We start from the raw sequence: 12,474 nt of genomic DNA on the forward strand, positions 1-12,474 counted from the left end.
TAACACAAATACAGTTTATTAATATTTGCAAATGGAGACAGACAGACACTAACAACATCAGTGACAGTCTGTCTGCCATACAGTTCAGAAACACCTCCTTTTGTATGAACAAGAAGGTGGGACAACATCTCACAAAATAACTTTTGAGCATCACATGACTATAGTCTCAATCAGACTTGTTCCTTTGATTATTTTAGCTCTGTATTAACACATCTTGCATTTTGCTACTCTCTAAATACATTAACTCAGTACTTTACTACCAACACTGTCGGTAGCTAGTGATTTTTCACTCTATTATACAATTATATAATTAATCAATACACCAACTTAGTAAATTTCCATAATCCGCCCTTTTGAACCTTAAGTAACGCTTAAGGTCAACACTGAAACAATTCCCTCACAAGCAGCCAAACGTATCATTAAGGGGTAGGCCGCCACAGTCAATACCCTAAAACATTGTGGACATTAATTAATCATAATTTCAATATTAAGGGAGCTTAAACAGGTCTGGAATGCCTGGTACTGGGTCAACGTCTGCATGTGTCTGGACCTGTGGCATAACCTGTACCTGTGCAATAAGTGTACACTTTTATTAAACATGATAATAACATACCAAACAAACAAGTAGAAAAGCAATAACAGCAATCAACATCTTGAATATTATCATACCCCAGGGACCAATCATAGAGGCTAACCCTGAGAATGGATCCAATCCATGGACTTTGTCAAGCTCTGCACACCGAACCAAATACCCCTGTTTCGTAGTCTTAGTTATCTTGACACCTCTTAAGAATGTTGCCAATTCCAGGCCAGTCGTGAGAACTACAGTATTTAATTACTCAACACTCCAAAGCCGGTTTATGTCGTGACTTTTCACAAAGAGGAACCGCAAAGGAACTATCAACAGTCAAGAACAAATAGAATCCTGACTGGCAACAGCTCCAGCATGGGACATTCTTCTAAACTTCCCTACTTTTAAGGAAACCCCACCACTGGGCATTAGGAAATATCTTGACACAAAAACCTCACTATTGTTATAACCCCACCCCCTGCTGTGAGGTATTAACATATCAGTGGAGAACAGATTGTGACTGGCAATGATTCAACAACTTGACTTTTAACGAGTGTCCACCAGTAAAGACATTAGGATATTTCACAACTTTTACCCCGTAACCCCCCCTTTTCAACCCCCCACTTATCCCCCCCATTCTTTTTCCTACCACCCCCCCATGTTTACTCAGCCACAGCGTATACCAGTAAAATGCTTTTATTTTTTAGTATTTCAAAATGAATGTGTACAAATAAACAGATGTACAATTGTCAAAGTAGTGTAAACAAGTTTGACAAGAAAATGCTTGTATCCACCCTCACAGCAATGCAGCAACCGAACGTTGTTTAAAGTTTACAAACAATTTAACAGGGTTACAAGAAAATGTTATGTATATGAATTCAAATCAAATAAATATTGGGACACATTACTAAAAACAGCAACGTAATTGAAGATGTGTATAGAACCCTTACGTAATACTAAACTCACAGAAATACACCAACAGAAAGTCATGGACAACAAAATAACTACACCCTAATAAAGATACTAAAAACTATATACAGTATAGTGTGTGTAGTGTCTGGTAGCAGCAATGGAGACTTGACTGTGTCTGTGTCATCATCATCTTCCGCTCATCCGGGGCCGGGTTGCGGGGGCAGCAGTCTAAGCAGAGATGCCCAGACTTCCCTCTCCCTAGACACTTCCTCCAGCTCTTCCGGGGGGACACCGAGGCGTTCCCAGGCCAGCCGGGAGACATAGTCCCTCCAGCGTGTCCTAGGTCTTCCCCGGGGTCTCCTCCCGGTGGGACGGGACCGGAACACCTTCCCAGGAAGGCGTTCCGGAGGCATCCAAAACAGATGCCCAAGCCACCTCAGCTGACCCCTCTGGATGTGGAGGAGCAGCGGCTCTACTCTGAGCTCCTCCCAGGTGACCGAGCTTCTCACCCTATCTCTAAGGGATCGCCCAGCCACCCTGCGGAGAAAGCTCATTTCGGCTGCCTGTATCCGGGATCTTGTCCTTTCGGTCATGACCCAAAGCCCATGACCATAGGTGAGAGTAGGAACGTAGATTGACCGGTAAATCGAGAGCTTCGCCTTACGGCTCAGCTATTTCTTCACCACGACAGACCGTGTGTGTGTGTAAATCAGTCCAGTTCAAGTGACCTTCGCTAGTCAGCTAATTTGATCAGGAAACCAAAAATCCAGTATTCTGAGCAATCAGGTGTCCTGGGTAGGGCTGTGGTGGTCGTTTTGGCGACGCCTCTCCTCCCCATAAGAGCGGTTGTCTCTCCTTTATTCGTCAACTGATTTGATCAGGTACTCAAACTCAGCAGAGCGCCAGGTAGGAGAGGAAACCAAAAATCCACCGGGGTCAGTCTCCATATCAGACATCATGTTCTCAGTTGCCCCGGCAAATTGCTACTTCTCTTCAGCCAAGAGTTATTTCGGCAAATTGCTACTTCTCTTCAGCCAAGAGTTATTTCAGCCAACTAGTCGAAGCCTGGGAAAATACAGTAGACAATAAATTTACAATGTCAAAATGGTACAATGTCAAACTGTAAAAATCTAGAGGGGTCCAAACATTACAGCAAGTAATGCGCTTCACATTTAAGGAAGCTAAAGGTATTAGGATAAATTCAAATACATATTAAAATGATGAAGGTAAAACTGCAACATACTTTAAAAATATGTTGCTCACTTGTAAAAAAGATATCCAACTAGTTATAACTTTTGAAGTTTTATAAAAAATGTGCAAACTTGTAATTAACTTGATATTAGGAATCATTAATCACACTTGCCAATGTAAAACACAGACACTCAAAGTTTTGTCACTAAAATCTTGCTAAAACAATGATGAAATTATTTGTATTTGTAAATCACAGTCTGCAGTAGTACATTTCACAGCGTTTGCAAGCGGATATAGCCATAAGGACTCTGATTGGCAGGCCATACCTTTTTCTTCCTATGAACTGAATGTATCGTGAACGTAACATTTTCATCTTTGAAACAATCTGAGTAGATTCTAGAACACACATAGCCAGTGTTTCAAACGGTTTCAAATCATAGTGATGCAGAGGAAGAAAAATCATGTTTTCGAGAAGCCAAAAACATGGTTTCAGCTTCTTGTACCTCAGTTTTTGATGGGATAACAAACGTTCTAGATTATTTTTCCACCTGTGTTCCAGAATCTACTCGTATTGGAGCCATCTACCACAGATGATGTACATATTGAACCAATGCACTAAAGCAATAAATGTGAAAATCTTCTTCCTACACTTAACAAATAAATGTCTATAGATAAATGGTCATTAACAAGTTGAACTCAATAAGAAGGTGTAAACCAATTGATATAACTAGGTACAGTGTTTATTCTAGTGTTATTCCCGCCAAATTATTCTCCAAAGCCCACAATCCAGACAACCTAAGACTAATCTTGTTTAATACATTTGCATTATGAATGTTCCATTTCACGCAGCCAGCGCATACTTATTGGTTTATTTCTTTTGACTATTTTATTATTTTTAAAGTAATATACATTCACATTCACCTTTCATGCGGCCTATACATTTCATTCTCGCCAGCAGTATTGTGTACGTCCCCGACCGCACACTACGAAAATGGGGTAAATCCTCGCAATTAGCAAATTATAAAAAATGTAATAAAATTACAATCTAAATTACAATCTAACATAGGTACTGTAGTTACCCAGATAGCAAAAAATGTCAGCACGGCTTCTTTTTTGCCGCCGGCCCTAAGCTGTCGGCTATAGGTGCGTCCTGCTGGCGGGGATGAAACGTTTGCCGCCGAATACGTCACTCCCATTTCTTGTGAGATGTCTGACTGCTTAATTTTCTCTGGCGGTAGTCTAATGGACCGCGGTCGTCCGGCGGCAAGCCGCTTTTAAATACAAGGCTACTCTCAAAATCGACCGGCCATGTTGGTTTGGACACTCATTTGCATCAGTTTGTCGCTCAATCGCGAGTTACAGCCTGCAGTTTGCTAGCTAGCAAGGTCATCGACTACCATCGTTTAAGTAAGTACATGTTTCCTTTTTGTGTAACGCAATATTATGTTTACATTGTTTTTAGTTTATATATTGAAAATGTGTAGTCATCTTTGTTCTTGCCTAACTAGCTAAAGTAGCCTTGTTTACGCAATGTTGCTAGTACATGTAGAATTTTAATGAGCTATAGTAGGTAGCAAAAGCTTTACATCTAGAAGGACTAAGTTTAACTTTTAGTGTTTTCTTACAAAAATAACGATGTATATGTGTTGTTTAAATTATTTTGTTTGCCTGCACAAGTACTGCCACCTTAACGTGGTGGAGGGGTTTGAGTACCCGAGTGACCCTAGGAGCTATGTTGTCTGGGGCTATATGCCCCTGGTAGGGTCTCCCAAGGCAAACAGGTCTTAGGCGACGGGTCAGACTAAGAGCGGTTCAAAACCCCTTAATGAAGAATAAAATTTTGAGTACCGTGACGTCACCCGGTATGGCGCAGCCGGGGCCCCACCCCAGAGCCAGGCCCGGGGTTGGGGCTCGAATGCGAGCGCCTGGTGGCCGGGCCTTCCCCCATGGGGCCCGGCCGGGCTCAGCCCGAACGGGTGACGTGGGGCCGCCCTCCCGTGGGCTCACCACCCACAGGAGGGACCATAAGGGGCCGGTGCAAAGAGGATCGGGCGGCAGTCGAAGGCAGGGGCCTAGACAACCCGATCTCTGGACACAGAAACTGGCTCTAGGGACGTGGAATGTCACCTCGCTGGCGGGGGAGGAGCCTGAGTTAGTGCGTGAGGTTGAGAGGTTCCGATTAGAGGTAGTCGGGATCACCTCTACGCACGGCTTGGGCTCTGGAACCACACTCCTTGAGAGAGGATGGACTCTTCACCACTCTGGAGTTGCCCATGGTGAGAGGCGGCGGGCTGGTGTGGGTTTGCTCATAGCTCCCCAGCTCTGCCGCCATGTGTTGGAGTTTACCCCGGTGAACGAGAGGGTCGTTTCCCTGCGCCTACGGGTCGGGGATAGGTCTCTCACTGTTGTTTGTGCCTACGGGCCGAACCGCAGTGCAGAGTACCCGACCTTCTTGGAGTCTCTGGGAGGGGTGCTGGAAAGTGCTCCGACTGGGGACTCTATTGTTCTACTGGGGGACTTCAACGCCCACGTGGGCAACGACAGTGACACCTGGAGGGGCGTGATTGGGAGGAACGGCCCCCCCTGATCTGAACCCGAGTGGTGTTCAGTTATTGGACTTCTGTGCTAGTCACAGTTTGTCCATAACGAACACCATGTTCAAGCATAAGGGTGTCCATCAGTGCACGTGGCACCAGGACACCCTAGGCCGCAGGTCGATGATCGACTTTGTTGTCGTCTCATCTGACCTGCGGCCGTATGTCTTGGACACTCGGGTGAAGAGAGGGGCGGAGCTGTCAACTGATCACCACCTGGTGGTGAGTTGGATCCGATGGTGGGGGAGGAAGCTGGACAGACTCGGCAGGCCCAAGCGTACTGTAAGGGTCTGCTGGGAACGTCTGGCCGAGTCTCCTGTCAGAGAGATCTTTAACTCCCACCTCCGGCAGAGCTTCGACTGGATCCCGAGGGAGGTTGGAGATATTGAGTCCGAGTGGACCATGTTCTCCACCGCCATTGTCGAAGCGGCCGCTCGGAGCTGTGGCCGTAAGGTCTCCGGTGCCTGTCGAGGCGGCAATCCCCGAACCCGGTGGTGGACACCGGAAGTAAGGGATGCCGTCAAGCTGAAGAAGGAGTCCTATCAGGCCTGGTTGGCTTGTGGGACTCCTGAGGCAGCTGACGGGTACCGACAGGCCAAGCGGGCTGCAGCCCGGGTGGTTGTGGAGGCAAAAACTCGGGCCTGGGAGGAGTTCGGTGAGGCCATGGAGATGGACTATCGGCTGGCCTCGAAGAGATTCTGGCAAACCATCCGGCGCCTCAGGAGAGGGAAACAGTGCCCTACCAACGCTGTTTACAGTAGAGGTGGGCAGCTGTTGACCTCAACTGAGGATGTCGTCGGGCGGTGGAAGGAGTACTTCGAGGATCTCCTCAATCCCGCTGACATGTCTTCCATTGAGGAAGCAGAGGATGAGGGCTCAGTGGTGGACTCGTCCATCACCCGGGCTGAAGTCACAGAGGTGGTCAAGAAACTCCTCGGTGGCAAGGCACCGGGGGTGGATGAGATCCGCCCTGAGTACCTCAAGTCTCTGGATGTTGTGGGGCTGTCTTGGTTGACACGCCTGTGCAACATCGCGTGGCGGTCGGGGACAGTGCCTCTGGGATGGCAGACCGGGGTGGTGGTCCCTCTTTTTAAGAAGGGGGACCGGAGGGTGTGTTCCAACTATAGGGGGATCACACTTCTCAGCCTCCCCGGGAAAGTCTATGCCAGGGTTCTGGAGAGGAGAATACGGCCGATAGTAGAACCTCGGATTCAGGAGGAACAGTGTGGTTTTCGTCCGGGCCGTGGAACACTGGACCAGCTCTATACCCTCTACGGGGTGTTGGAGGGTTCATGGGAGTTTGCCCAACCAATCCACATGTGTTTTGTGGATTTGGAGAAGGCATTCGACTGTGTCCCTCGCGGCATCTTGTGGAGGGTGCTTGGGGAATATGGGGTCCTGGGTCCTTTGCTAAGGGCTGTCAGGTCCCTATACAACCGAAGCAGGAGCTTGGTCCGCATTGCCGGCAGTAAGTCAGACTTGTTCCCAGTGCATGTTGGACTCCGGCAGGGCTGCCCTTTGTCACCGGTTCTGTTTGTAATTTTTATGGACAGAATTTCTAGGCGCAGCCAGGGGCCGGAGGGTGTCAGGTTTGGGGACCACACGATTTCGTCTCTGCTCTTTGCAGATGATGTTGTCGTGTTGGCCCCTTCTAACCAGGACCTTCAGCATGCACTGGGACGGTTTGCAGCCGAGTGTGAAGCGGTGGGGATGAAAATCAGTACCTCCAAATCCGAGGCCATGGTCCTCAGTCGGAAAAGGGTGGCTTGCCCACTTCAGGTTGGTGGAGAGTGCCTGCCTCAAGTGGAGGAGTTTAAGTATCTAGGGGTCTTGTTCACGAGTGAGGGAAGGATGGAACGGGAGATTGACAGACGGATCGGTGCAGCTTCTGCAGTAATGCAGTCGATGTATCGGTCTGTCGTGGTGAAGAAAGAGCTGAGCCGCAAGGCGAAGCTCTCGATTTACCAGTCAATCTACGTTCCTACTCTCACCTATGGTCATGAGCTTTGGGTCATGACCGAAAGGACAAGATCCCGGATACAGGCGGCCGAAATGAGTTTTCTCCGCAGGGTGGCTGGGCGATCCCTTAGAGATAGGGTGAGAAGCTCGGTCACCCGGGAGGAGCTCAGAGTAGAGCCGTTGCTCCTCCACATCGAGAGGGGTCAGCTGAGGTGGCTTGGGCATCTTTTTCGGATGCCTCCGGAACGCCTTCCTGGGAAGGTGTTCCGGTCCCATCCCACCGGGAGGAGACCCCGGGGAAGACCTAGGACACGCTGGAGGGACTATGTCTCCCGGCTGGCCTGGGAACGCCTCGGTGTCCCCCCGGAAGAGCTAGAGGAAGTGTCTGGGGAGAGGGAAGTCTGGGCATCCCTGCTTAGACTGCTGCCCCCGCGACCCGGCCCCGGATAAGCGGTAGAAGATGGATGGATGCACAAGTATGCTGCTAGTCCAGTAGCTAGAGTGGCTAGTAAGTGTTAGCTAGCACATGCTGTTTTGCCTTTGTTACACACTGTGGCTAGCACGTTTTGTGCTGTGTTGTTACTGTACTGGATTTAAGGCGATTGTGATTCTAATTCTCTGAACTGCTGTACTTTTTATGTTTGAGGAAAATTCTGAATCACCACACTCAATGAATACATTTTATTTTTAACAATTTTACGGTTGTAACATTTGGCTGATAATGTTTCCCACCCACAGCATAGTTACTGTATATTCCTAACGTTAACAATCCGGTTTTGTTCACGTTTTCTTGCAGATACCTTGACCAGAGCATAACCGGTTATCTTCACCCAAGAGACCTACTGTTGGTCAATCGTTTTGGCTTTAAGGGTAAATGCATTGTTAGTCACGATGTCTAGTTACTGGGCCAAAAGGAAAATAATATTGAAAAGAGTTGAGAGGGACAAACAGGACATTCACTTGAATCACTACATGCTACAGAAGTTGCATCGATTCCAGAAAACCAGGAAAATGTTCAGCCATCTGTAGACTTCAGAGCTGGTATGTAAAATGTATTGCTGTGATGCTTAATTTGTGATCCTGTAACTAAACTCTACACTTTGTTAGATTTTCAAATTTCTGTTCCCTCTTTCTCAGAACCCGGTTTCTCCCCAGTAATCTAGACTCCACTTCACAGAGCCAAGAGTTTGAGTACAAGTAAGTGATGTGATTTGTGACGTTTTTTGTCTTGGAAACTTTTGCTTCTATTTAAGATTAAGAATCCTTTTATCCATAATCTGTTTTTCATTAGGGCACTTGACTTTTATTGTTTCATTACAGAATATGCAATCTCTGCAGTGAAATGAAAGCTGTTATGTTTGTTCCCCCAGCTCGTCAAGTACTAAGCTTTACACCCCCAGCAGCAAATTTACCCTGGCAGAATGTAGGTGAAAACGCTGGAGGTATGTAATACGTTGCGCTAAACTAAGTTTTACATTTAAGTCAAATTCATTAAATGTATGCAATTACTTCAAACATATTTTTACGTCAATGATTATCAATAGGAGAAAGTAATCGCTTTGTTATTGGCCCTTGGACGCCCCTGGCATCGTGTACAGCACAAAGTTTTCAGCTATGAAGGTATATTCTAGGCCTGTGTCTTATTGTCCAGTGTTTTAACAGTATTGAAAATAGTACATTTCCAGAGACTCCAGAATGAAAACCAAGCCCTGAGGGAGGAGAACCAAGCCCTGAGGGAATGCAATGCACAAGCAGGTGAGAACATGCACTCTTTCTTAAATTGTACTTTTTTGTGTGTGATATAGGTTCAGAATTACCATATGCCTTTCATTTTGTAGCTTTGGATGACAGCCGCTCACTTCAAGAGCAGGTGAAGCAAGTAGGGACAATGTTGAAGACGTTTGCTCTAACTGGGCAATCAGGTACAACTTGCAAACAACACCTGTGGTTGTTAGTTTAATACCTGTACATGTAGTAGACCTAGATATAAATGTCATAGTTTAGTATTTGAGGGACCAGGACTGACTACTTAATTTTTTTATTCTGGGAACCCCTGTAGGTGCGTTACCTGAAAGGAGCATCTGACCGTGAAGGCAGAAAAAGGCGCTGCACAGCTGAGAGGGACCCACAGCCGACCCCTTAAACCTAGGCTGACTACTGACACCCCAGCATCACTGAACTGGAACACTTTCTTTATACTGCAGTCAGTAACATCAATAAGCCAGAAGTGCCAGACTACATTCACCAAATCCACCCTGTTCACTGTGGATTTTTTATTTTTTTGTATTTTAACTTTAGTATTGGCATATTTCATTCCGTCAGTGCTTAACAATTCTATTATAGTTTGTAAATCCTATTTCATACCTGTTACTTGATATTGCACATTAACTAGTACCAAAATTCTACTTTCATTCCATCAGTGTGCTTAACTGTTATTCTATTAATAATAGCTTGGAAATACTATTTCATACCTCTGATACTTGATATTGCACATTACCTAATATACCAAATATTCTACTTACTCTGTTTTTAACATGAGCATTTTTCATTCCGTCACAGTGCTTAACTGTTATTCTATTGTTAAATATAGTTTGTAAATCCTTGTGCCACAGGTCAGCGTTGCAGTCATAATGGTCTGTTCTACAACTGTTTTTACCTCCGTATTTTTATATAAAAATATATTTCAAGTTTTGTTTATCACAGATACAAGAGACACAGATCTTATTGCAGCACGGTGTAAATCTTGTGCTCCAGGTCAACAATGCCATTGTAATGGTTTAGTCTACTCTAGAGCTTTACTCTAAATTATTACCACTTTTCCTATTGTTAGAAATGGCTTGAAAATGTGATGTTATACCTTGATTTATTTGGTATCCTGCACATTCTTTGGTACCAAATATCCTCATTACTTATGTTTACTGGTAATTATTTTCATCCCATAGCTGACCTCTTTATATTATTAACAATTATTGTGTTTGTGTTATAATTTGCTTGTAGGGCTGTTTTTTTTTACCAAAATTTAATTGGAAACCTGCATGTTCTGTAGTGTGTATTTATATGTATATTTTTTTCTGCCTGTTATTTATTTCAGTGATCTGACACATTTGTTCGAATGACAGTTACTGTACTTTGAAATGTGGAATTAAAACACCAAATGGAAATTTGTCTGGTTTGATCAATCATTATTCTCGATAAACTGCATGCTATAAATATTATATATATATATAAAAGTGGCAGATCGCTCGAAAATAGCGTTTGCCATGGAAGGTCAGCCTTCTGTATAACGGCGGTGGAACGGCGGTTGGCCCACGGGCCGGCCGCAGAAAAAAGGCGGTAGGAAGGCGGCTGCCAATTTTAAAAAGCGGCTGCCGCTGGCGGTGAGCCGGAAAACGTGTTTGTGATTAAGACCTTCTGACGCTTCTACTGTCTCTGGAGGACCGCCACCGGTCCGCCGACTCATTGCTATCTGGGTAAACGTTCAATTTATAGATAATATATTTTGTTTTCTCAAGAAGATCAGGCCCCGGGACTTCCGTCGAGCAAGCTGTTAGAAATACAGTCAATAGTCTCGTTAATTTGCTAGGTATGTATGTGCATAAATATTTCTATATAATGTTTTACTAGGGTTGGTTATCTAGTTACAATGGCCCTCATTTATCATTCTTGCGTAGAAACGGGCGTATATGTTGGCGTAAGATTTTGCTTACACTCCTCTCACCGCCTGATTTATGAAGCTGTGCGTACCTTTAAAATCCAGGTGTATGCAATACCTGCCCTTGATAAATGCCGCGGCTGAAAACGATCGTCATTAGAATAACACGCCCCTATATATTCAAGTCTCTGCTTCCCCCACGCCCTCATTTTACGCCATGGACACACGGAAGACGGCAAAAAAGAGAAACATCTTTGACGTGGAGATTGAGACGATCACCAGGGAGGTAGAAAGAAATAAAATTGTTTTATTTGGCAGTTTAAAAAGCGGAATAAAAGATGATGATGTGATGTGGAGTACCATTCATTCACATTAATAATTGCATGACAATTTGTAATATTCGTCTTATTATTTTATGATATTTATTATTAATGACATTTATTGTTAATTAGAAGAAGAATGTCGTTATTATTATTATTTCTATTATTATTATTATTATTTAAAAGAAGAAGAATGTCATTTTTATTATTTTGTCAGTCTGAATTATATTTTGGTCATTAAAACTGCCGGGGCTAACCCTGAAACGTCATGTAAAGCGCACAGGCTCGCATCTGAAGGAATACATATAAATCAAATGCTTTGGTAAAGTCACACAATTTAAACATTGAAGTCCACGTTGCACAAAAATAAACACTGAAGTTTGTAATTATTATGTTGTTGTTTTTTTTACAGTGGGTCATAATATATCATATCTTTTAGTTTGTCAGTGCGTTAGGATGTCACTGCGTACACCACCTCCTGAGCTGGCATAGGATTTGAGAGTGCCGTACGCGTCCATATTGATAAATCTCAAAGTCACCGTGGTTTTGGGTGTATGCCAGGTGTACGCTGGAAATTTGGTGTACGCACTTTTGATAAATGAGGGCCAATGACCTTAATATTGCTTTCTGTATGTAACAACGGTACCCAGCAAGCTAGATACCTGAAACACAAAACAACTTGTTACTGCACATACTGCTAGGTAATGTACAGTAAGCTCTTAGTTGACTCTTACTTGATTTGTAGTAATAAAATTACTTGGACTGCCTTGAACTGTTGTCGCGTTTTCAGTAGCCATGTCCATGGCTTGGCGAGTTGAATATAAATTGTTGGAATGCATTCTCGACACTTTACTGAAATGTAAGACTTTGATAACGACTCCCAGTAAACACAATTGCGAAGTAAAACATTATTTACAATTTTTTAAATGTTTAAAAAAGAAGCGGGGTTGTAGTGAGCTCCAATCCTCTTAATTTCACAGGTCATTGAAAATCGTCACGCACTCAAACCTGGTTTTCTTCGCCAGATTGGGTTATGTAGTTTTCCATCACTATGGCCTCCCACCTCCATTAATTTGATTGGCCATCGAAACACATATTCTGTGCAGAGACCGTCCACTTTTGAGCCATAATCTGAAAACTGTATGTCATCTCCGCTCTTATTTATTTAACACCTTAAGCGTAATTTGCTCTAACAGACTTGAGTCCAGTCAAATGAAGGACTTGAGTCAAGTTGCTATAATGTCAAAGCGCAAGGCACATGATCGCCAACAGAGA

This window comes from Esox lucius, chromosome 4 (genome assembly GCF_011004845.1).
Source record: "Esox lucius isolate fEsoLuc1 chromosome 4, fEsoLuc1.pri, whole genome shotgun sequence".
NCBI classification, from domain to species: domain Eukaryota; kingdom Metazoa; phylum Chordata; class Actinopteri; order Esociformes; family Esocidae; genus Esox; species Esox lucius.